The sequence below is a fragment of the Opisthocomus hoazin genome, chromosome 13, assembly GCF_030867145.1.
Source record: "Opisthocomus hoazin isolate bOpiHoa1 chromosome 13, bOpiHoa1.hap1, whole genome shotgun sequence".
Taxonomy (NCBI): domain Eukaryota; kingdom Metazoa; phylum Chordata; class Aves; order Opisthocomiformes; family Opisthocomidae; genus Opisthocomus; species Opisthocomus hoazin.
In genome coordinates, this window is record NC_134426.1 from 3,420,668 (window position 1) to 3,444,623 (window position 23,956).

Genomic DNA, 23,956 nt, shown 5'->3' on the forward strand with positions numbered 1-23,956 from the left:
TGTCACTAGCAGATCAGGGGCTCCGCAGAACGTGCAGTGTAGTGCTGCGAGTCACGTAGACAGAAGGACACAAAATGACACCTGCAAAGAAAGCTTTAAAATTCAAAGACAGACTTCTCTTCCTCTTGCTACCTTTGCACAAAGTCTACTGCAAGCTAACAATATTTGCAAAGATAAACATCTGGAGTATATTAGGATGGTCAGATGCAGTTAGTGTCATCTGTCCCATTACAGATCATATCTGTGACTTAAATTGCTGAAAAACTGTTTCGGTTTCGGCTGCCGCCGGCAACAAAAGCGCCACGCGGCCGCCCCTCTCCACGTCAGCGTGCGGAGGAGAATGAAAAGAAAGAGGCAGAAACAGGTGGGTCGGGATAAGGGCAGTTTAACAGAACAGCAAACAGAGGGAAAACAGGAACAACAACGATACAAATAAGGAGAAAACACAACAACGAACCGTACAACCCAGACAGCCGCTCTCCCGAAACAGGACCGGCGCTGCGTCCCCTCAAGCCGCGAGTGCCTTCCCTCCGCCCCGCCCCCCCCACCAGAACCCAGCGTGACGTCACAGGGTATGGAACACCGGGCTCTGTTCGGCCAGGTGGGGTCAGCCCCCACCCCCCGGCTGTGCCCCTTCCTGGAGTCCGGTGACAATTAACCCTGTCCTGGCCGAAACCAGGACATACAGCACTCAGCACTGGCAGGACAAGGCAACACCACCACCTCTTCCTGAACTGCTAAATGAGTTTCTGGATTTTAGGGAAGTCTAACTAGTTTGAAATTCCTTACTGAAATCGCACTGCGAGAACTGGCACCCTTCCACCACCACCCAGCTAGCCGTTAATGTCACTAGCAGATCAGGGGCTCCGCAGAACCTGCAGTGTAGTTCTGCGAGTCACGTAGACAGAAGGACACAAAATGACACATGCAAAGAAAGCTTTAAAATTCAAAGACAGACTTCTCTTCCTCTTGCTACCTTTGCACAAAGTCTACTGCAAGCTAACAATATTTGCAAAGATAAACATCTGGAGTATATTAGGATGGTCAGATGCAGTTAGTGTCATCTGTCCCATTACAGATCGTATCTGTGACTTAAATTGCTGAAAAACTGTTTCGGTTTCGGCTGCCGCCGGCAACAAAAGCGCCACGCAGCCGCCCCTCCCCCCGCAGGCGTGCGGAGGAGAATGAAAAGAAAGAGGCAGAAACAGGTGGGTCGGGATAAGGGCAGTTTAACAGAACAGCAAACAGAGGGAAAACAGGAACAACAACGATACAAATAAGGAGAAAACACAACAACGAACCGTACAACCCAGACAGCCGCTCTCCCGAAACAGGACCGGTGCTGCGTCCCCTCAAGCCGCGAGTGCCTTCCCTCCGCCCCGCCCCCCCCACCGGAACCCAGCGTGACGTCACAGGGTATGGAACACCGGGCTCTGTTCGGCCAGGTGGGGTCAGCCCCCACCCCCCGGCTGTGCCCCTTCCTGGAGTCCGGTGACAATTAACCCTGTCCTGGCCGAAACCAGGACATACAGCACTCAGCACTGGCAGGACAAGGCAACACCACCACCTCTTCCTGAACTGCTAAATGAGTTTCTGGATTTTAGGGAAGTCTAACTAGTTTGAAATTCCTTACTGAAATCGCACTGCGAGAACTGGCACCCTTCCACCACCACCCAGCTAGCCGTTAATGTCACTAGCAGATCAGGGGCTCCGCAGAACGTGCAGTGTAGTGCTGCGAGTCACGTAGACAGAAGGACACAAAATGACACCTGCAAAGAAAGCTTTAAAATTCAAAGACAGACTTCTCTTCCTCTTGCTACCTTTGCACAAAGTCTACTGCAAGCTAACAATATTTGCAAAGATAAACATCTGGAGTATATTAGGATGGTCAGATGCAGTTAGTGTCATCTGTCCCATTACAGATCATATCTGTGACTTAAATTGCTGAAAAACTGTTTCGGTTTCGGCTGCCGCCGGCAACAAAAGCGCCACGCAGCCGCCCCTCCCCCCGCAGGCGTGCGGAGGAGAATGAAAAGAAAGAGGCAGAAACAGGTGGGTCGGGATAAGGGCAGTTTAACAGAACAGCAAACAGAGGGAAAACAGGAACAACAACGATACAAATAAGGAGAAAACACAACAACGAACCGTACAACCCAGACAGCCGCTCTCCCGAAACAGGACCGGTGCTGCGTCCCCTCAAGCCGCGAGTGCCTTCCCACCGCCCCGCCCCCCCCACCGGAACCCAGCGTGACGTCACAGGGTATGGAACTCCGGGCTCTGTTCGGCCAGGTGGGGTCAGCCCCCACTCCCCCGGCGGTGCCCCTTCCTGGAGTCCGGTGAAAATTAACCCTGTCCTGGCCGAACCCAGGACATACAGCACTCAGCACTGGCAGGACAAGGCAACACCACCACCTCTTCCTGAACTGGTAAATGAGTTTCTGGATTTTAGGGAAGTCTAACTAGTTTGAAATTCCTTACTGAAATCGCACTGCGAGAACTGGCACCCTTCCACCACCACCCAGCTAGCCGTTAATGTCACTAGCAGATCAGGGGCTCCGCAGAACCTGCAGTGTAGTTCTGCGAGTCACGTAGACAGAAGGACACAAAATGACACATGCAAAGAAAGCTTTAAAATTCAAAGACAGACTTCTCTTCCTCTTGCTACCTTTGCACAAAGTCTACTGCAAGCTAACAATATTTGCAAAGATAAACATCTGGAGTATATTAGGATGGTCAGATGCAGTTAGTGTCATCTGTCCCATTACAGATCATATCTGTGACTTAAATTGCTGAAAAACTGTTTCGGTTTCGGCTGCCGCCTGCAACAAAAGCGCCACGCAGCCGACCCTTCCCCATCCGGCGTGCGGAGGAGAATGAAAAGAAAGAGGCAGAAACAGGTGGGTCGGGATAAGGGCAGTTTAACAGAACAGCAAACAGAGGGAAAACAGGAACAACAACGATACAAATAAGGAGAAAACACAACAACGAACCGTACAACCCAGACAGCCGCTCTCCCGAAACAGGACCGGCGCTGCGCCCCCTCAAGCCGCGAGTGCCTTCCCGCCGCCCCGCCTCCCCCACCGGAACCCAGCGTGACGTCACAGGGTATGGAACACCGGGCTCTGTTCGGCCAGGTGGGGTCAGCCCCCACCCCCCGGCTGTGCCCCTTCCTGGAGTCCGGTGAAAATTAACCCTGTTCTGACCGAACCCAGGACATACAGCACTCAGCACTGGCAGGACAAGGCAACACCACCACCTCTTCCTGAACTGCTAAATGAGTTTCTGGATTTTAGGGAAGTCTAACTAGTTTGAAATTCCTTACTGAAATCGCACTGCGAGAACTGGCACCCTTCCACCACCACCCAGCTAGCCGTTAATGTCACTAGCAGATCAGGGGCTCCGCAGAACGTGCAGTGTAGTGCTGCGAGTCACGTAGACAGAAGGACACAAAATGACACCTGCAAAGAAAGCTTTAAAATTCAAAGACAGACTTCTCTTCCTCTTGCTACCTTTGCACAAAGTCTACTGCAAGCTAACAATATTTGCAAAGATAAACATCTGGAGTATATTAGGATGGTCAGATGCAGTTAGTGTCATCTGTCCCATTACAGATCATATCTGTGACTTAAATTGCTGAAAAACTGTTTCGGTTTCGGCTGCCGCCGGCAACAAAAGCGCCACGCAGCCGCCCCTCCCCCCGCAGGCGTGCGGAGGAGAATGAAAAGAAAGAGGCAGAAACAGGTGGGTCGGGATAAGGGCAGTTTAACAGAACAGCAAACAGAGGGAAAACAGGAACAACAACGATACAAATAAGGAGAAAACACAACAACGAACCGTACAACCCAGACAGCCGCTCTCCCGAAACAGGACCGGCGCTGCGTCCCTCCAAGCCGCGAGTGCCTTCCCGCCGCCCCGCCCCCCCCCCCAGAACCCAGCGTGATGTCACAGGGTATGGAACACCGGGCTCTGTTCGGCCAGGTGGGGTCAGCCCCCACCCCCCGGCTGTGCCCCTTCCTGGAGTCCGGTGAAAATTAACCCTGTCCTGGCCAAACCCAGGACACCGGGAAACCTAGAGCAGGCTGCACAGGACCTTGTCCAGGTGGGTCTTGAACATCTCCAGAGAAGGAGACTCCACAACCTCCCTGGGCAGCCTGTTCCAGGGTTCCGTCACCCTCAGAGGGACGAAGTTCTTCCTCATGTTCAGGTGGAACTTCCTGTGCCTCAGTTTGTGCCCATTGCCCCTTGTCCTGTCACTGGGCACCACTGAAAAGAGCTTGGCCCCATCCTCCTGATACCCACCCTTCAGATATTTATCAGCATTTATTAGGTCCCCTCCCAGCCTTCTCTTCTTCAGGCTGAACAAGCCCAGCTCCCTCAGCCTCTCCTCGTAAGGAACATGTTCCAGTCCCCTCACCATCCTCGTAGCCCTCCGCTGGACTCTTTCCAGTAGCTTCTCATCTTTCTTGAACTGGGGAGCCCAGAACTGGACAGCGTACTCCAGATGAGACCTCACCAGGGCAGTGTAGAGGGGAAGCAGAACCTCCCTCGTCCTGCTGGCCACACTCTTCTTGATGCACCCTAGGATCCCATTGGCTTTCTTGGCAGCCAGGGCACACTGCTGCCTCATGGTTAACCTGTCGTCCACCAGGACACCCAGGTCCCTCTCTGCAGAGCTACTCTCCAGCAGGTGCACCCCAAGCTTGTACTGATGTTCCTCCCCAGGTGCAGGACCCTGCATTTGCCTTTGTTAAACCTCATCAGGTTCCTCTCTGCCCAGCTTTCCAGCCTATCCAGGTCACGCTGAATGGCAGCACAGCCTTCCGCTGTGTCCACCACACCTCCCAGTTTGGTGTCATCAGCAAACTTGCTGAGGGTACATTCTAACTCTTCATCCAGGTTGTGGATGAAGAAGCTAAACAAGACTGGGCCCAGCACTGACCCCTGAGGGACACCACTAGTTACCAGTCTCCAACTAGACTCAGCGCCACTGATGACAACCCTCTGAGTTCTGCCATTCAGCCAGTTCTCAATCCACTTCACCGACCACTCATCCAGCCCACACTTCCTGAGCATCCCTAGGAGGATATTATGGGAGACAGCGTCGAAAGCCTTGCTGAAGTCAAGTCAACACAACAGAACACAACACGTGAGAACACATCAGAACACAATAGAACACAACAAAAAACAACACATGAGAAAATATCAGAACACGTCACAACAGAACAGAACACAACAGAACACAGCAGAGCACTACACATGAGAACACATCAGAACACAACAGAACACAAAAGACCACAACAGAACACAAAAGTACACAACAGAACAGAACACTACACATGAGAACACAACAGAACACAACCGAACACAACAGAACACCACAGAACAGTAAAGATGAGAACACATCACAACAGAACACAAAAGATCACTACACATCAGAACACAACAGAACACAGCAGAACACATCAGAACAAAACAGAAAACAACAGAACACAACAGAACACAACACATTAGAACACAACAGAACACAGCAGAACACATCAGAACAAAACAGAACACAACAGAGCACAACAGAACACAACAAAAAACAACAGAACACTAAACATGAGAACATATGAGAACACATCAGAACACATCTGAACACAGCAGAACACAACAGAGCACAAGAGATCACAACAGAACACAACAGAACACTACACAGGAGAACACATCAGAACACAACAGAACACACAGAACACAACAGAACACAACAGAACACTACACATAAGAATACATCAGAACACAGCAGAACACAACAGAACACAACAGAACACAGCAAATAACAATTGAACACTAAAAATGAGAACACATCAGAACACATCAGAACAAAACAGAACACAGCAGAACACTACACATGTGAAGACAAGAGAACACAACAGAACAGAACACTACACACTTGAAGAGGACAGAACACAACAGAACACCTCACATGTGAACACATCAGAACACAATAGAACGAAACAGAACACTATACATCAGAACACCACAGAACTCAAGAGAATACAACAGAACACAACAGAAGACTACGGAACACAATAAAACAGAACAGAACAGAACACAACGGAACACAACAGAAAACAACAGAACAGAACACTACACCTGAGAACACATCAGAACACAACAGAACACAACAGAACACAAAAGAACACTGCACACGAGAACACATCAGAACACAAGAGAACACAAGAGAATACAACACATCAGAACACAACAGAACACATCAGAACACATCATAACACAGCAGAACACAACAGAACACTACACACCACTACAAAATGCTACATGTGAACAAATCAGAACACAACAGAACACAACAGAACACTATACATGAGTACACATCAGAACACAACAGAACACAAGAGAACACAACAGAACACCGCAGAACACTACACATGAGAACACAATAGAACACAACAGAACACAACAGAACACAAAAGAACACTACACATGAGAACACATCTGAACAAAACAGAACACAACACAACACTACACGTGAAGACACAACAGAACACAAAAGAACACAATAGAACACAACACAATACTACACATGAGAACACATCAGAACACAACAGAACACACAAGAACACAACAGAACATGAGAACACTACACATGTGAACAGAATTGAACACAATAGAACACAACAGAACAAAACAGAAGAGAACAGAACAGAACACTACACATGAGAACACAACAGAACACAACAGAACACAAAAGAACACAACAGAACAGTACACATGAGAATACATCAGAACATCAGAGAACACAACAGAACACAACATAACACAGCAGAACACATGAGAACACAGCAGAATACTATAAATGAGAACACAAGAAAACATATCAGAACACAATAGAACACTACACATCAGAACACAATAGAACACATCAGAACAAAACAGAAAAAAAAAAGAACACAGAACAAAAAAGAACACAATACATCAGAACACAAAAGAACACATCAGAACACAGCAGAACACAACAGAACACAACAAAAAACAACAGAACATGAAAAATGAGTACACATCAGAACACAGGAGAACACAACACAATATTACAGAACGCAAGAGAATACTACATGTGAACACAACAGAACAGAAGAAAGAAAGAAAACAGAACTAATTGCTTGGACAGGTTGCAAAAAAATATATATACATATTCCCTGAGGGATAGGTTCTTAGCTATGTAAACTTTTCCTATGTTCAAACAAATAATTAATTCAAATAGTGTTACATGTCATTAAAGAAACTGTATATCTGATGTTTCCTTCTTCAGTAGTTATCCCTAAACAAACTGTATTCTGTGCTAACCACATATGCTTCTAGTATTAGAGCATGTAGCTCGCAGCCAGAAGAGGCTAGCCTGGAAAGCTGTTGCTCAGCCTCATCTGCCCATGGCACTGCTCACATAGGAGCACAGAGACTGGGGCAGCTTGCCTGTCTTGCCACCTCAAACTTCAAACGTACATTACGGGGTCTCTGCCAGGAGCATTTCGCAGACCTGCTCCAAAAATGCAAACATCTTCATGTAGATCACAGCCACAAGACGCGAGCTCGGAAAGCTGTTGCTCAGCCTCATCTGCTCATGGCACTGCTCGCACAGAGGCACAGAGACTGGGACTGCTTGCTTGTCTTGCCACCTCAAAATTCAAAGGTATGTTAGAGGGTCTCTGCTGGGCACTTCCACCAGACCTGCTACAAAAATACGAACATCTTCATGTAGATCACAGCCAGAAGAGGCTAGCGTGGAAAGCTGTTGATCAGCCTCGTCTGCCTATGGCACTGCTCGCACAGAGGCACAGAGACCGGGGCTGCTTGCTTGTCTTGCCCCCTGAAACTTCACACGTTGCCTAGGTGGTCCATGCAGGGGGCCTCCAGAAGCGCTACTCTGAAAATGCAAAAGTCTGCAGATAGCTCGCAGGCAGAAAGAGCTAGCCTGGAAAGCTGTTGCTCAGCCTCATCTGCCCATGGCACTGCTCGCACAGAGGCACAGAATCACAGAAACACAGAATCACAGAATAGTAGGGGTTGGAAGGGACCTCTGTGGGTCATCTAGTCCAACCCCCTGCCCAAGCAGGGTCACCTACAGCAAGCCGCACAGGACCCCGTCCAGGCGGGTCTTGAATATCTCCAGAGAAGGAAACTCCACAACCTCCCTGGGTAGCCTGTTCCAGGGTTCCGTCACCCTCAGAGGGACGAAGTTCTTCCTCATGTTCAGGTGGAACTTCCTGTGCTTCAGTTTGTGCCCATTGCCCCTTTTCCTGTCACTGGGCACCACTGACAAGAGCTTGGCCCCATCCTCCTGACACCCACCCTTCAGATATTTGTAGGCATTTATAAGGTCCCCTCGCAGCCTTCTCTTCTTCAGGCTGAACAAGCCCAGTTCCCTCAACCTCTCCTCGTAGGGGAGATGCTCCAGTCCCCTCACCATCCTTGTAGCCCTCCGCTGGACTCTCTCCAGTAGCTCTTCATATTTCTTGAAGTGGGGAGGCCAGAACTGGACACAGTACTCCAGATGAGGCCTCACCAGGGCAGTGTAGAGGGGAAGGAGAACCTCCCTCCTCCTGCTAGCCACACTCTTCTTGATGCACCCCAGGATCCCATTGGCTTTCTTGGCAGCCAGGGCACACTGCTGGCTCATGGTTAACCTGTCGTCCAACAGGACACCCAGGTCCCTCTCCGCAGAGCTGCTCTCCAGCAGGTCCACCCCAAGCCTGTACTGGTGCATGAGGTTGTTCCTCCCCAGGTGCAGGACCCTGCACTTGCCCTTGTTGAACCTCATCAGGTTCCTCTCTGCCCAGCTTTCCAGCCTATCCAGGTCACGCTGAATGGCAGCACAGCCTTCCGCTGTGTCCACCACACCTCCCAGTTTGGTGTCATCAGCAAACTTGCTGAGGGTACATTCTAACTCTTCATCCAGGTCGTTGATGAAGAAGTTAAACAAGACTGGGCCCAGTACTGACCCCTGGGGGACACCACTTGTCACCAGCCTCCAACTAGACTCAGCGCCGCTGATGACAACCCTCTGAGTTCTGCCATTCAGCCAGTTCTCTATCCACTTCACCGACCACTCATCCAGCCCACACTTCCTCAGCTTCCCTAGGAGGATATCATTGGAGACTGTGTCGAAAGCCTTGCTGAAGTCTAGGTAGACAACATCCACGGCTCTCCCTTCGTCTACCCAGCCAGTCATGTCATCGTAGAAAGCTATCAGATTGGTCAGGCATGATTTCCCTTTGGTGAATCCATGCTCACTACTCCTGATAACCTTCTTTTCTTCCACTTGCTTCATGATGGCCTCCAGGATAAGCTGCTCCATCACCTTTCCCGGGATGGAGGTGAGGCTGACCGGCCTGTAGTTCCCTGGGTCCTCCTTCTTGCCCTTTTTGAAGATTGGAGTGACATTGGCCTTTCTCCAGTCCTCGGGCACCTCTCCTGTCCTCCAGGACCTCTCAAAGATAATGGAGAGTGGCTCAGCAATGACATCCGCCAGCTCCCTCAGCACACGTGGGTGCGTTCCATCGGGGCCCATGGATTTGTGGACATCCAGATCAGTTAAGCGATCCCTCACACAGTCCTCCTCGACCAAGGGAAAGTCGTTCTCTTTGTAGGCTTCATCTCTTCCCTCCGGGGCCTGGGATTCCTGAGGGCCAGTCTTAGCACTGAAGACTGAAGCAAAGAAGGCATTCAGTAGCTCTGCCTTCTCCGCATCCTCCGTCACCAGGACACCCGCCTCATTCAGCAGCGGCCCCACGTTGTCCCTAGCCTTCCTTTTGCTGCTGATGTAGTTGAAGAAGCCCTTCTTGTTGTTTTTGACATCCCTTGCCAGCTTCAATTCCAGGTGAGCCTTGGCCTTCCTCGTTGCATCCCTGCATGCTCTCACCACGTTTCTGTACTCTTCCCAAGTGGCCTGCCCCTCTTTCCACATTCCATGGACCTTTCTCTTCTGCCTGATCTCCGCTAGAAGCTCCTTATTTAACCATGCAGGTCTCCTTCCTCCTTTGCTCGGTTTCTTTCTCTGGGGGATGCATTGCTCCTGTGCATGGAAGAAGTGTTGTTTAAAAAGCGACCAGCACTCATGGACCCCCCTGCCTTCGAGAGCCCTGGCCCACGGGATTCCTCCCAGTAGCTCCTTGAAGAGGGCAAAGTCAGCCCTCCTGAGGTCCAGGGTTTTGATCCTGCTTATCGCCCTGCTTCCTCCACGCAGGATCCGGAACTCGACCATTTCATGGTCACTGCAGCCGAGTCCACTTCCAACCTTCACATCCTCCACCAGTCCCTCCTTGTTTGTTAACACGAGGTCCAGCAGCACATCTTTCCTTGTTGGTTCCTACACCACTTGCATCAGAAAGTTATCATCGATGCTCTGTAGGAACCTCCTGGATTGCGCCTGCCTAGCTGTGTGGTCTTCCCAGCTGACGTCAGGGTGGTTGAAGTCCCCCATGAGAACCAGGGCCTGTGACTCTGAGGCTGCTTGCAGCTGTTTGTAGAAGGCCTCATTAACCTCCTCCTCCTGATCAGGTGGCCTGTAGTATACACCCACCGTAAAGTCACCCGTGTGAGACTGTCCGTTAATTCTAAGCCACAAGCTTTCAACAGAGACCGGGCCTGCTTGCTTGTCTTGCCACCTCAAACTTAAAACGTAGCTTAGGTGGTCCGTGCAGGGGGCCTCCTGGAGCCTTGCTCTGAAAATGCGAACGTCTGCAGATAGCTCGCAGGCAGAAAGAGCTAGCCTGGAAAGCTGTTGCTCAGCCTCATCTGCCCATGGCACTGCTCGCACAGAGGCACAGAGACTGGGGCTGCTTGCTTGTCTTGTTCCCTTAAACTTGAAAAGTAACTTAGGTGGTCCGTGCCGGATGCCTCCGGCACTCCTGCTCCGAAAAGGGAAACGTCTGCAGACAGCTCGCAGCCAGAAAGAGCTATCCTGGAAAGCTGTTGCTCAGCCTCATCTGCCCATGGCACTGCTCGCACACAGACACAGAGACTGGGACTGCTTGCTTGTCTTGCCACCTCAAACTTAAAATGTAGGTTTGGGGGTCCGTGCAGTGTTCCTCCGGCAGCGCTCCTCTGAAAATGCGAACGTCTGCAGATAGCTCGCAGGCAGAAAGAGCTAGCCTGGAAAGCTGTTGCTGAGCCTCATCTGCCCATGGCACTGCTCGCACAGAGGCACAGACACTAGGGCTGCTTGCTTGTCTTGTTAACTCAAACTTCAAACGTATCTTAGGTGGTCCTTTCCAATCGCCAACGGCAGCCCTGCTCTGGAAATGTGAATGTCTGCAGATAGCTCGCAGCCAGAAATAGCTAGCCTGGAAAGCTGTTGCTCAGCCTCATCTGCCCATGGCACTGCTCGCACAGAGGCACAGAGATTAGGGCTGCTTGCTTGTCTTCCCCCTCAAACTTCAAATATAAAGTAGGTTTTTTGTGTCGGGGTCCTCCGGCAGCCCTGCTCCGAAAATGCGAACATCTGCAGATAGCTTGCAGCCAGAACGAGCTCTCCAGAAAACGTGTTGCCCAGCCTTGTCTGCACATGGCACTGCTTGCACAGAGGCACAGAGACTGAGGCTGCTTGCTTGTCTTGCCATCTCAAACTTCAAACATACTTTAGGTGGTCCGTGCAGTTCTCATCCGGCAGCCCTGCTCTGAAAATGCGAACATCTGCAAATAGCTGGCAGCCAGAAAGAGCTAGCCTGGAAAGATGTTGTTCAGCCTCATCTGCCCATGGCACTGCTCGCACAGAGGCACAGAGACTGGGGCTGCTTGCTTGTCTTGCCACCTCCAACTTCAAATGCAAATTAGGTGGTCCGTGCAGAAGACCTAGGGCAGTGCTGTTCCGAAAATGCGAACGTCTGCAGATAGCTCGCAGGCAGAAAGAGTTAGCCTGTAAAGCTGTTGCTCAGCTTCATCTGCCCATGGAACTGCTCGCACAGAGGCACAGAGACTGGGGCTGCTTGCTTGTCTTGCCGCCTCAAACTTCAAACGTAGCTTTGGGGTTCCAAGCACGGTGCCTCCGGCAGCCTTGCTCTAATAATTCGAACGTCTGCAGATAGCTTGCAGCCAGAAAGAGCTAGCCTGAAAAGCTGTTGCTCAGCCTCATCTGCCCATGGCACTGCTTGCACAGAGGCACAGAGACTGGGGCTACTTGCTTGTGTTGCCATCTCAAACTTCAAACGTACTTTACGTGGTCCGTGCTCGTCTCCTCCGGCAGCCATGCTCTGAAAATGTGAACATCTGCAAATAGGACGCAGACAGAAAGTGCTAGCCTGGAAAGCTGTTGTTCAGCCTCATCTGCCCATGGCACTGCTTGCACAGAGGCACAGAGACTGGGGCTGCTTGCTTGTCTTGCCACCTCCAACTTCAAATGCAAATTAGGCGGTCCGTGCAGAAGACATAGGGCAGTGCTGTTCCGAAAATGCGAACGTCTGCAGATAGCTCGCAGCCAGATAGAACTAGCCTGTAACGGTGTTGCTCAGCCTCATCTGCCCATGGCACTGCTCGCACAGAGGCACAGAGACTGGTACTGCTTGCTTGTGTTGCCACCTCAAACCTCAAACGCTGCTTAGGAGGTGCTTGCTCTGCGCCTCCGGCAGCCCTGCTCCGAAAATTCGAACGGCTGCAGATAGCTCACAGCCAGAAGGGGCTAACCTGTAAATCTGTTGCTCAGCCTCATCTGCTCATTTCACTGCTCGCACAGAGGCACAGAGACTGGGTCTGTGTGGAGTCCTGGCTGGAAGAGAGGAAACATAGTTTGGTGTGTTGAGCAACCCAGGTTCCGATCCGGAAGTGAGCCTTGGGAGCGGCTGACACGGAACCCTGCTGGGTAGGCAGAGCGACAAGCTCAGGACTCTGGAGCAGGGGGAACGTCACCATTTCCTGCCACACTCTCACTTCCTTCCTGCCACGTTGTTGTTTCCTGCCACAGTACTGTTTTCACTTCGAGATGCAGCTCTGCACCAATCACAACGAGTTGCAGTAATTTTGCCTATATATGTGTTGGGGGTTTAACCATTCAGATGCTGTAATTGTTTTGCTATATAAACCTTGTTTTGCTGACTAATAAAGGGTGAACGATCATACTCATATTGGGTTCACATCGTTGCAACGTATCCGTAACCCACGCCAAAATTTGATAGCAGAGGATGGACGGTTTCCCTGCATGAGTCCCTCAGTCTACGGTGAGCAGCTAGAGAGGAGGAGTAGCGGAGACTCAGTCCAAGCGAAAGGCATTGAGCATCGCCCTGCACTGCCTCGCAGAGACGTTGGGAGGAGTGTTGGGACTGTGGCAGGTGATGGAGGGTCAGATGAAGTTTGCAGAATGACTTAAGAGAGGAAATTTGTTTTCAGCTTCCCGTCAAGAGAACCGCCAGACTTTCTCAGCACCCTGAAGGCCACGCCAGACACGAAGCCTGAAGGAGAAGCTGAAAGCCAAGACTCACCCTTTTCCTTATCCCCCTCTCAACCTTCTGAGATTGGGTACTTAAATGTTGCTTCGCCTGGAGACACCACAGCCTCCCAGCTGCAGGAGGAGAGTCAGAGTGTCAGCTCTGAGAACTTCTAAACCGGGAGAAATGTTTGTAAAATATTAGCTGGACTGCAAGGTTTTGGGTTCCTGTTGCCATGGGTTGAGAAGGACTGCAGGGGAAGAATTGCCAAATGGACTGACCTGGTGATTTCTGTGATATATTTCACCTAAATTATTCAACAGTTTTTTTTCAACTTACCCAACGGCAAGTGTGTGTGTGTATGTGTGTGTGATCCCAGAGCCACGTGGAGGCTGGAATTTGTAGACAAACTCAGTCAAATGGAAGAGGGGTGGGGTGAAGCATATCTTCCCCGGAACCCTAATTACTTGTCCAGTCAACAAATGCAAGCTTCGTAAAGCAGCAGAAAGCTTAGTAAAGCAACAAGCTGCCAAAAGTTGAAAAAGGCCAAGTGCAAGGGGTGGGTGCAATCGCACGCATAAATCCAGGCTGGGGATGAAGGGGTGGAGAGTAGCCCTGCCGAGAAGGACTTGGGGGTGCCGGAGGATGAAAAGCTGGACACGAGCCGGTGATGTGCGCTCGCAGTCCAGAAGGCAATCGCATCCCGGGCTGCATCCCCAGCAGTGTGGGCAGCAGGGCAAGGGAGGTGACTGTGCCCCTCTGCCCCGCTCTGGTAAGACCCCCCGGGAGTCCTGCGTCCAGGGAAACACCAAGCCCAGGGACGCCCCAAAAGGCACACCGATTGCCCTGGGGCGTAGTGAAAGGCACACCAGGGAAGATGGGGTGCAGCAGAAAGCACACTGCGGGGCCTGCAGAGGCACCCAAAGGCACGCCAAGGAGCTGGGGGAGCCGAAAATGCACTCCGAGGGGCCTTGGGGTGCTCAGAACGGCATCGTTCGGGGTGCTCGGCCAGGGGAATGGCACACCCGTTGCCCCGGAGAGCACTGCAATTCACACAACAGGGGCCTGGGGCACCCTGAAAGGCAGAGCCACGGCCTGAGGCAGCATCCAAAGCCAGAGAGGCACGTGCAGGGGAAGCCCAGAGAGCTGAACGAGCGTCTCAGAGCACCCAAAACGGCACACTGAGGGGAACCGGGCAGACCAGCAAGCAAAAGCGAGGCACAGGGGCATTCCACAGTGGACAGCGGGGGCTTGGGGTGCCCTCCAAGGGACACACCCAGGGCTGCAGAGAGGGGTGCCCCGAGGGGTCCAGGGTGCCCCAGAACACACAGCCAGAGCCCAGGAAGCCCAAAATGGCACACGGGGTGTCCAGCCACCGCCTCTCGTGCTTGCAGGGAGCCTTGGCGGCCAGAGCCCGCCCTGCCGACCCCATGTGTGGGAGAGGAGAGGAGGACGGTGGGTGCCCCGAGCGTGCAGGGTGCTGGGAGCCTTGGAGAGGTGGCCTTGGGCAAGCTGGTGGACCTGGACACCGTGCGCCAGGGGCCGTTTCCCTTGAGCACGTGGCCTGGGTGTGCGCAGAAAGGTGCTGAGCACACGCGCACGTCCGCCCTGCAGGCCTCTGCCCCCAGCACCGCCCAGTTCCCAGCACCTTATGATGTCACTGAGCCGTTCATGACGTCAGCACACGCTTTCGCTAGACCTGGGGCACTGGCACAGACCCTGCACACACAGTACCTGGCGGTGCTGCTGGTGCTGTGCTGGTGCTGCTGGTGCTGTGCTGGTGGTACTGGTGGTACTGGTACCGTGCTGGTGGTAGTGGTGCTGTGCTGGTGCTGGTGCTGCTGTACTGGTGCTTCTGGTGCTGTGCCAGTGGTGTTGTGCTGGTGCTGCCATTGCTGCTGGTGGTGGGCTCGGCCCGGAGGCAGTTGCCCGTGCCCTGCCGCTCCTCAGGGCTTGGCTCCTCTGCTGGCAGCCGGCACCCGGCAGCGCCCACCCAATCCTGCCTGTCTCCGCTCGTCGGTGAGAGGCAAGGCAGTGCGGTGCCCATTCCTGCTGGGCCATGAAGAGCATCTGGCGGTTCCTGTGCAGGAGGAGGGCACAGAAGCAGCATGTGTCCTTCGGAAGCATCGCTGACAACAAGATCTTGCAGGACGTCTGGAACAAGCCACACTGCATGTCCATCACCGGGGGCTTGGCCCCAGCGCCGCTGCCGGTGAAGAAGCAGGCGGCTGTTGGTGACAACAACTGCCAGGAGAAGGACGAGAGGTAACGGGCGCAGGCAGGCGGGAAGTCTTTGGGAAACTCCTGGGCTGTTCTCCTGCCCTGGGGCTTCGCTTCATGCCTGGGCGTGTTGGTTCCCAAAGGAGGGAAAGATGGAAAGGGCCGTTGTTCTTGCGGTGAGTCCAAGAGGTTGCGCTGTCTGTCTTTCCAGGCCCAGACCCAGCGTGTGCCCTGCGGTCCCCAGGGAGCAGGAAAACGAGGGAGGAGCTGCTCCAGGCCATGCAAAATGGGTGTCAGCACCCAGCGCTCGCCGCAGGGCAGGAGCTGCTGGAGAGGGGCGGTGTGCACCCGCTCTGGGGAGAGCAGGTAGGACTCTCCAGCGCGGAGGAGGCGATGGGGAAAAGGGCTGTCGCCTGCCCTTTTGGTGGGCTGCCAGGGAGACAGGGTGTTTGGAAACGGCGTGGAGGGGTTCCTTGTCATCCGGGAACAAATGCTCTGCCAGGTGTTGTCCCTGGGAAGCAGAATTCTCGAGACACTGCTTCCTTTTTGGCTCCTTTCTCGTCACTTCGAGTGATGTCCCTGGCACATGGCGCAGGCGCGTGCTCTCGAGGAAACAAACTCCCAAGCAGGAGAAGAGATGCATTTCGCATCCGCGTTGTGACAGGTCTCTCGCTAGGATTTCATGGGTTTGGGGTGTGTGTTTGTGCTAAGATTGTCTCGGGAAGCACGATGATTCGGGAAGCGCTCTAGGCACCAAGGAGCTGTATTAGATCACTGTGGTTCCAAAAATGTGTGGTTTTAATGTAGATGAGCCTGCCGTATACTGGGAGTCTGCCGGCCGTGAGTCGCCACCTGATGAAGAAGCCATCGAGGAGGGCAAAAGCTCTGAGGGGGAGGTATGTAAACCCCAAGGCTTTACATTGGAGACTTCCTTTTAGGCTTCTATCACACCCTAATGCAGAAGAAGACTTTTCCATGAGTAATGCCAAAGGCAGGGTTCTTGGAAACTCTTTTCTCATCCGACGTCAAGTTAGTGACAGTCCTCTTCTGGGTCTGTGACATGCTGCCGCTCTCTCCTGTTTTGAGCTGATTTCCTAAGTTCCGTCCATTTTTATTCTTTCCCTTTGAGCAGACAGGAAACATCACAGCCCAAATACCGACCCCAGGGTTGGATTCGTCCCTTTGCCACCGGAGCCTCAGAAGTCCTGGGACACCAGAAAGTGCCGATGTGCAAGAGATTCTGAGAGCATGTGATGTCCAGCTCACTGTGCCCGCGCACATCTCTGAGGTGCTGGAAACCAACAAGAGCTTGTGTCAGCAGCTGAACAAAGCCAAAAGAAAAGCTAACAGGCTGGAGCAGGAAGTGGAGCAACTGAAAGAAACTCTCCGGGAGAAGACACTGGCTTTAGATAGAGCAGAAAGAGAATTACATCAGGCTCGGAGGCAGGCAAAGGAGCAGCACGCTCTACCCCCGAAGAACGCTCAAGAGAGAAAAGATGTCATCAAGCAGGCAGAAGGGCTGCAGGAACAACTGTCCCAGCTCCAGAGTGAAAATGTTTTCCTCCATCAGCAGCTGGGAGAGGTGCGGAACAAGGCCGCCCAAGAACATAAGGTGAGCGATGCCTTTATATGCGAGGCGGACCAAGTAGAAAAAGAGGTGAGATGATCACTGAGCAGGAATGACTGAAAGCAGAGCAGTTCCCAAGGCTGTCTGGTGCTCCGGAAAGTCAGCAGGTGTAAGCTACCTGCGTTGGAGTCCATCACTCGAGCTGGTTCTGGTTTTGTTGGAATTGCGGAAGGTGCCGGCAAGCCTTGAGACGTGCTTATAGACACATACTTAGATACAGTCTCCGCATCTTCCCAGCAGAATGTGCTGGAAACAGAAATCATCCTTCCGAGATGGCATTTCTGTAGTTGTCTTCACTTGCCAAGGATGGCTAGAGACCGTCAGCTGTGCAGATGTCGCCTTCTTCCAGGGGATGAGGCTGCTCTGCTTTGCGATGCACTTAGAGAACCGATCTCGGTATATTATCTAGTAACTGCAAGTCAAAAGACAGATTTTGGCTTCTTACCTTTTTCTCTGTCCTCCCGTGACATTGTTTCCCTAGAGAACAGTGGGACGGCTGCAAGAAGAGCTCACTGATGCTTCAAGAAAGCAGTGGATAGCAGAAAAGTCGCTGAAAGCTTCCACACTCCAACGCGATTACCTGAAGGAGGAAAACTCCCGCTTGCAAGAGGACTTGGACAAGGCTAAGGCCAAGGTATGCAAAGTCTGTAAACCTGTCAGTATGGAGGAAGCTGTTCCGTTGCTTCAAAGAGTGCCAGACAAGAAAATAATTTGGGAACAAATACAGGAGAGACTTCTCTGAGGACGTTATGAACTTCTGCATCACTAACAACAGTTGTCCAGGCTCGAGGGTGCTTTTAGCTCCTTTCTCCTCGCTGCCTCCTCCCCTCTCACCTTGAAAAAGTCAGCTGGCTCTTCAGGGAGCTCGTTCCGAGGCTGTGGGAAGGCAGTGAGCTTGGGACAGCACCTGGGTGGGGAAGAACGAGGCGGCCGTGCTCTTTGGAGACTGGGTTCTGTTCCGACACCGTGCAGAGGTTGCGGCCATGTGATTGAGTTTGGCGGAGATTTGAGAGCCCTTTGCCTAAGACAGATTGTTTATTCCCTGCATCCAGATGTGTGAACTCTCTGCGCAGCTGGAGTTGGAGCGTGAAACATCTCTGCAGCTCGCACCTGCAAACCAGCAGCTGCGAGGGCTGGTGGCTACTCTTGTGCCGCACGGCTTGGCGACTGCTGGCGTGGCTCGTACGGCAGCAGCGCTTTCTGGAGAACAGCATGAACAGCGAGCACAGGCAGAAACGGGACAGAAGCAGCATCTCAGCCCACTTTTGCAGGTCAGTTTATGTACCATTTGCATCTGTAGTCTGCATTGCGTTCATTCGTGGTGGTGGCGATGGTGTTTTAGGTGTTTGGTCTTGGGCATCCGGCTCTCCTTGTTGGTGCTGTGGGTTTGCCTTTCCCGTAGGGAAGCTGGGGAGCTGCAAAAGGCTGCATCAAAGTGCCTCTGTGCGTGTGGTGGGACCTGTGTTCATGAGAAAGATGCCGCCTTTTCCTTCTCCCTGTCCATGCAGCGCTGTAGGCTGTTTAATACCAGCTTTTGTGTACAAATGGCAGGAAGAGCAGGCTTTTTGAGAGCCGGGGGCGTTGTCTTTTTCTTCCTGTTTCTTGAAGTTGCGCCTTCTGCTTTAGACACAGGCAGCCACTCCAGCCAGAAGAGAGGAGATCTGCACCACTGACGCCTCCTGGAGAAAACTGCTGGAGCAGAGAGTGAGCGCTCTGGAATCGGAGCTGGAGAGAGCACAGAGCTTGCAGGAGAAGAGCGCACTGCAAATGGCACGTGCGCAGGCTGAACTTAAAAGTTGGGAGAAATGTTATCTGGTGGACCAGGAAATTAGAAGATGCTTTACAAAGACATTAAAAAAGTAAGTCCAAATGTCTTCTGTTTTTCCCCCACGTTATGGGAATACGACCCTCTTCTTCGTGGCTTTTCCACCCCACTTCCCTTTCTTGGATCTGGTCAGCAGGATGCGTACGCTCAAGACGGCGTACTTCTCAGAAGAGCACGCCTTGGGCTCTCCCATTATGGAGGCCTGTTTGCCTTTCTCTTTACTGACCCTGAAGTAACACAACAAATCAGGCCTGTCTGCAGGACGTTTTGGTTCTTTTTCTTCAAACAGTTTTTTGTAGCCGTCTCTCCTTGCTGCATGGTGGTGGAAAAGAGGAGCTTCATTTCTGCTGCTCTTCTGCTCCACCTTAGGATAGACGCACTTGGAAAGGCAGAGGGGACACAAGAGGAGTCTGTGAGGCAACAGGACTTTGTTCAGCTGCCGTTATGGCGGTGCATCGTCTGTTGGAGTTTACAGCAGGGGGAGGGAGGGAGCCTGCAGTCCCTACCACCTTCAAGGAAAGGTCCTACAAGGGAAGATATAAGACAGGTTGCTCAGAAGAGCCTGAGAAGCAGTACCTTTGGGTGGCTGGGAAGTTTGTGTGCATGAGTCCAACAGCGCAGCATCACCCTTGGGGAACACCTTTGTGCCACGATGAGTAACAGCCGTTCTTGCATGCTCCTGCCTTTTTCACAGGGCTAATGAGATGTTAGCAGAAGCCGTTGCTAAGAGCCCTCAGGACCCGCGGTGCGGATGCTTCAGTGGCAATGCAGAGAGTCTGGCCCAGACCAGGGCACAGAGCGGAAACCCATCGGGCTCAGGTAAGCAGCTCCAGATGTGGCTCTTCAGTGGTCAGGTGGGCTTGAAGAATTGAACCGATTTCAGGACCCTTGCTCCTCTGGAGTCTTGAGCTCCCAAAGCGCTGATTTGCTTTTGAGGCTTTGTCTGCATAAGGTGGGTGGGCACAGAAGGTGTTCTGGCAGGACAAATTCTACCTATGTCCACCTGGGAAGGATGGACCCGTGCTGTGCTGAGAGAATTCCTTGGCCTGGCTTCGATAGCGGAGCTTTGTCTGCTCAAAGACACACGATCCTGTGCTTTGGTGGGGAGGAAGGCAGAAGCTGGTGCAAAACCTTGTGCTCCAGAAAAGCCCTCTGCTGAGCTTCCTGGGAAAACGGGGCACTTGAGTGCAAAGGGGCCTCAGGTCTCTGAAGTGTAAGCAGATGCCATTTGGGTGGGTTCATCTGTTGTGTGCGGTCGTGAAGATGAAACTGCATCTGCTGGGAATCCTCCCTGCACATACATCTCCTGCTCCTTGGCAAAAGCAGAATAAAGCCCAGGACGTGCCCTCGCAGGCCAACACCGCCTGACTGTGGCGCTTGCAACAGCAGCTATTAGAGGGGAACTCAATACTCCTGGAAGCTTGTCAGAATGGTTTGTCTGCCCCGATCCTCCCGTGCTTTCCCATGGCGTCCCTGCGTGAGCCCCCACAGCATGGGGCTCAGCAAGGCTCCATGGCTGGGGACAGCAGAGCCCTGGCAGCTGTCCCCCGCCTGCCTCTCCAGCGAGGGGGTCTCCGCTCTGCTGGAGGGGTCACGGTCGCCGTCCCAGCTCGGGGGAGGCCAGCTCGGCCTGCGGGACTCTCCTCAGCGTTGGTGTGGGGGCCGGGGGTCAGGCCGGGGGCTGGCTAGGGGGGTCTGGGGGAGGCCCGGTGCCGGTCCCGGGCAGGGCGGGCGTCCCCGGGGGCTCTCCCTGGGGCCGGTGCAGCCGAGCCCTGCCCGGAGCTGCTCCATGCTGCGGGGCCGGGGGCCTGGGGCTCGGGCAGGGCGGGGGCTTCATGGAGAGCGGCCTGGAAGAGGGCCCGGGGCCTGGGCTGGGAGTGGGCTGGGCGGCAGTGGCCTGGGCAGGGCACGGGGGATGCTGGGAGCTGTAGTCCCCGGCCCCGGGGCATGCTGGGAGCTGCAGTCCCTCTCCCCCACCCCGGGGCATGCTGGGAGCTGCAGTGCCTCTCCCCCACCCCGGGGCATGCTGGGAGCTGCAGTCCCTCCCTGGGCACTGAGCGCCCCGTCATGACGCCGGGGGATGGCCTGTCCTCTGTCCCTGCCCGCAGGGACACTGCGCTGGGCTGACCTTGGCTGGGAAGAGAGCCTCCACTCGGGGACACTGATTCAGTGGAGGAAAAGAAGGTTATCAGGAGTAGTCAGCATGGATTCACCAAGGGGAAATCATGCCTGACCAGTCTGATAGCTTTTTACGATGGCATGACTGGCTGGGTAGATGAGGAGAGAGCCGTGGATGTTGTCTACCTAGACTTCAGCAAGACTTTCGACACAGTCTCCCAGAACATCCTCCTAGGGTAGCTCAGGAAGTGTGGGCTGGATGAGTGTTCGGTGAGGTGGATTGGGAACTGGCTGAATGGCAGAACTCAGAGGGTTGTCATCAGCGGTGCTGAGTCTAGTTGGAGGCCGGTCACTAGTGGTGTCCCCCAGGGGTCAGTACTGGGCCCAGTCTTGTTTAACTTCTTCATCAATGACCTGGATGAAGAGTTAGAGTGTACGCTCAGCAAGTTTGCTAATGACACCAAACTGGGAGGAGTGATGGATACACCGTCAGGCTGTGCTGCCATTAAGCGTGACCTGGACAGGCTGGAAAGCTGGGCAGAGAGGAACCTGATGAGGTTCAACAAGGGCAAATGCAGGGTCCTGCACCTGGGGAGGAACAACCCCAGGCACCAGTACAGGCTTGGGGCTGAGCTGCTGGAGAGCAGCTCTGTGGAGAGGGACCTAGGTGGCCTGGTGGACGACAGGTTGACCATGAGCCAGCAGTGTGCCCTGGGTGCCAAGAAGGCCAATGGTCTCCTGGGGTGTATTAGGAGGAGTGTGGCCAGCAGGTCCAGGGAGGTTCTCCTTCCCATGTACACTGCCCTAGTGAGGCCCCATCTGCAGTGCTGTGTCCATTTCAAGAGAGATGAAGAGCTACTGGAGAGAGTCCAGCGGAGGGCTACGAGGATGATGAGGGGACTGGAGCTTCTCTCCTACGAGGAGAGGCTGAGAGAGCTGGGCTTGTTCAGCCTGAAGAAGAGAAGGCTGCGAGGGGACCTTAGAAATGCCTCTAAGTATCTGCAGGGTGGGTGTCAGGAGGACGTGGCCAGACTCTTTCCAGTGGTGCCCAGCGACAGGACAAGGGGCAAACGGGCACAAACTGAAGCAGAGGAAGTTCCGTCTGAACCTGAGGAAGAACTTCTTCCCTCTGAGGGTGACGGAGTCCTGGAACAGGCTGCCCAGGGAGGCTGTGGAGTCTCCTTCTCTGGAGATATTCAAGACCTGCCTGGACGCAGTCCTGTGCAGCCTGGTCTAGGTGACCCTTCTTGGGCAGAGGGGTTGGACTAGATGATCCACAGAGGTCCCTTCCAAACCTGAACACAGCAAAACTCTGTTATCCTTGTAGAACCGGCCCTGTGCTCAGCCCTGCAAGCGCCTGAGCACCGGGAGGAAGGGGTGAGCGAGCGGAGAGCGAGCGCTAAGTCACGGTGTCAACACGCAGAGAAGATCCAGAATTTTAGCAAGGCTTTCTGCAGCGGTAAACAGGCTCTTCAGCAAAATGAACGCTTCGGTAGGAGGCATTCCTTGCCTTTTATTTTAAATAACAAAACTGAAAATCCAATATCAAAATCCTTGTTTGAAACAGAGGTTTGGGGTTGTGTTTTTGTTTTTTTTTGCCAGATTGGGACCAAGAAAGAAGGTATGTTTTTATTTGTGTCTGAATAAAAGTCAAATTTAAGCTGAAATTTCCTGTGCCCAGCATGAAGCTGAAAAGGGAAAAATCTTTGTTCACCTCTTCTATAAGGAAAACTGTCTTCTTGCTAGTTCTGCTTAGGATTAGGATACCAGTGTATATGCGGACAAATTTCTGTCAGTCTGCTCCTAATACATCTTTTCCTATTTCTTGCACTCGAAATACGGGATAGTCTGCATTAACTGGTGTGATGGTTGCAGATGTTTGTTGATTCAGGCTTGGAGGGTTGGTATACAACCACAATTTTTACTGTACTGGCCATTTCGTAAACATAGGTGCTAGCACAGCACTGATACATGAACTGTGACTGTGTTTTGGTTTGCAGCAAATTATGAAATTTGTGATGAAAATCAGAAATATGGCTGTTTGGGCTTTTCAAAACTTACCCTAGCTGTTTGTGAAACCTGTACCTAAATATCCGAGGTGAGGCATTTTCCATATTCTAGAGGTAAACTGAGTCTCTGGAATAACTATGGAGGGACCGCTGTAATAAACAGAGCACTGCTATTGAGCCTGGATCTCCAGAAACATAAACCTCTACCATTCGAATAAGAGAAGATGTTCCCATACGTCTGGGGAACTCCTCTCTCTGCTGTCGCACGCGTACACCTGTGCATAAGGGCAGTGCAATTTTGGAACCCTTATTCCTGTGAACCCTTATTCCTCTCTGAGCTTGGTGGAGGTCAAAGTCCAGACCAGGGCTGGTGACCAGGTGTTTTTCCTGTTCTGTACAGACAAAATTGAGTTACAGAAGACCATGGAGCACAACAGCAGACTGGACAAGGAAATCCTGGCGCTGCAAGCATGGGTCCAAGCACCTGACTTGGAAAGGAAAGCATTCCTTGATTTGGTGAGTAGCCATCTCCCGCTGCCGGGTCTCCTGCGGCACCGAGGAGCCTTTGCGTGGCCGACAGCCCCGGGCTGGCTCTGGACATTCCGCCTCGCTCCTTCACCTGCCTCGCCGCTCTGATTTCCCCTCTCTTTTTCTGCAGTAAGTCTTTCCAGAGTTGCGGTTCTGATGTTGTGTGACTCATGGAGTAACAGACTTTGGGAAATGGGCAGAATAATTATCCAAAGAG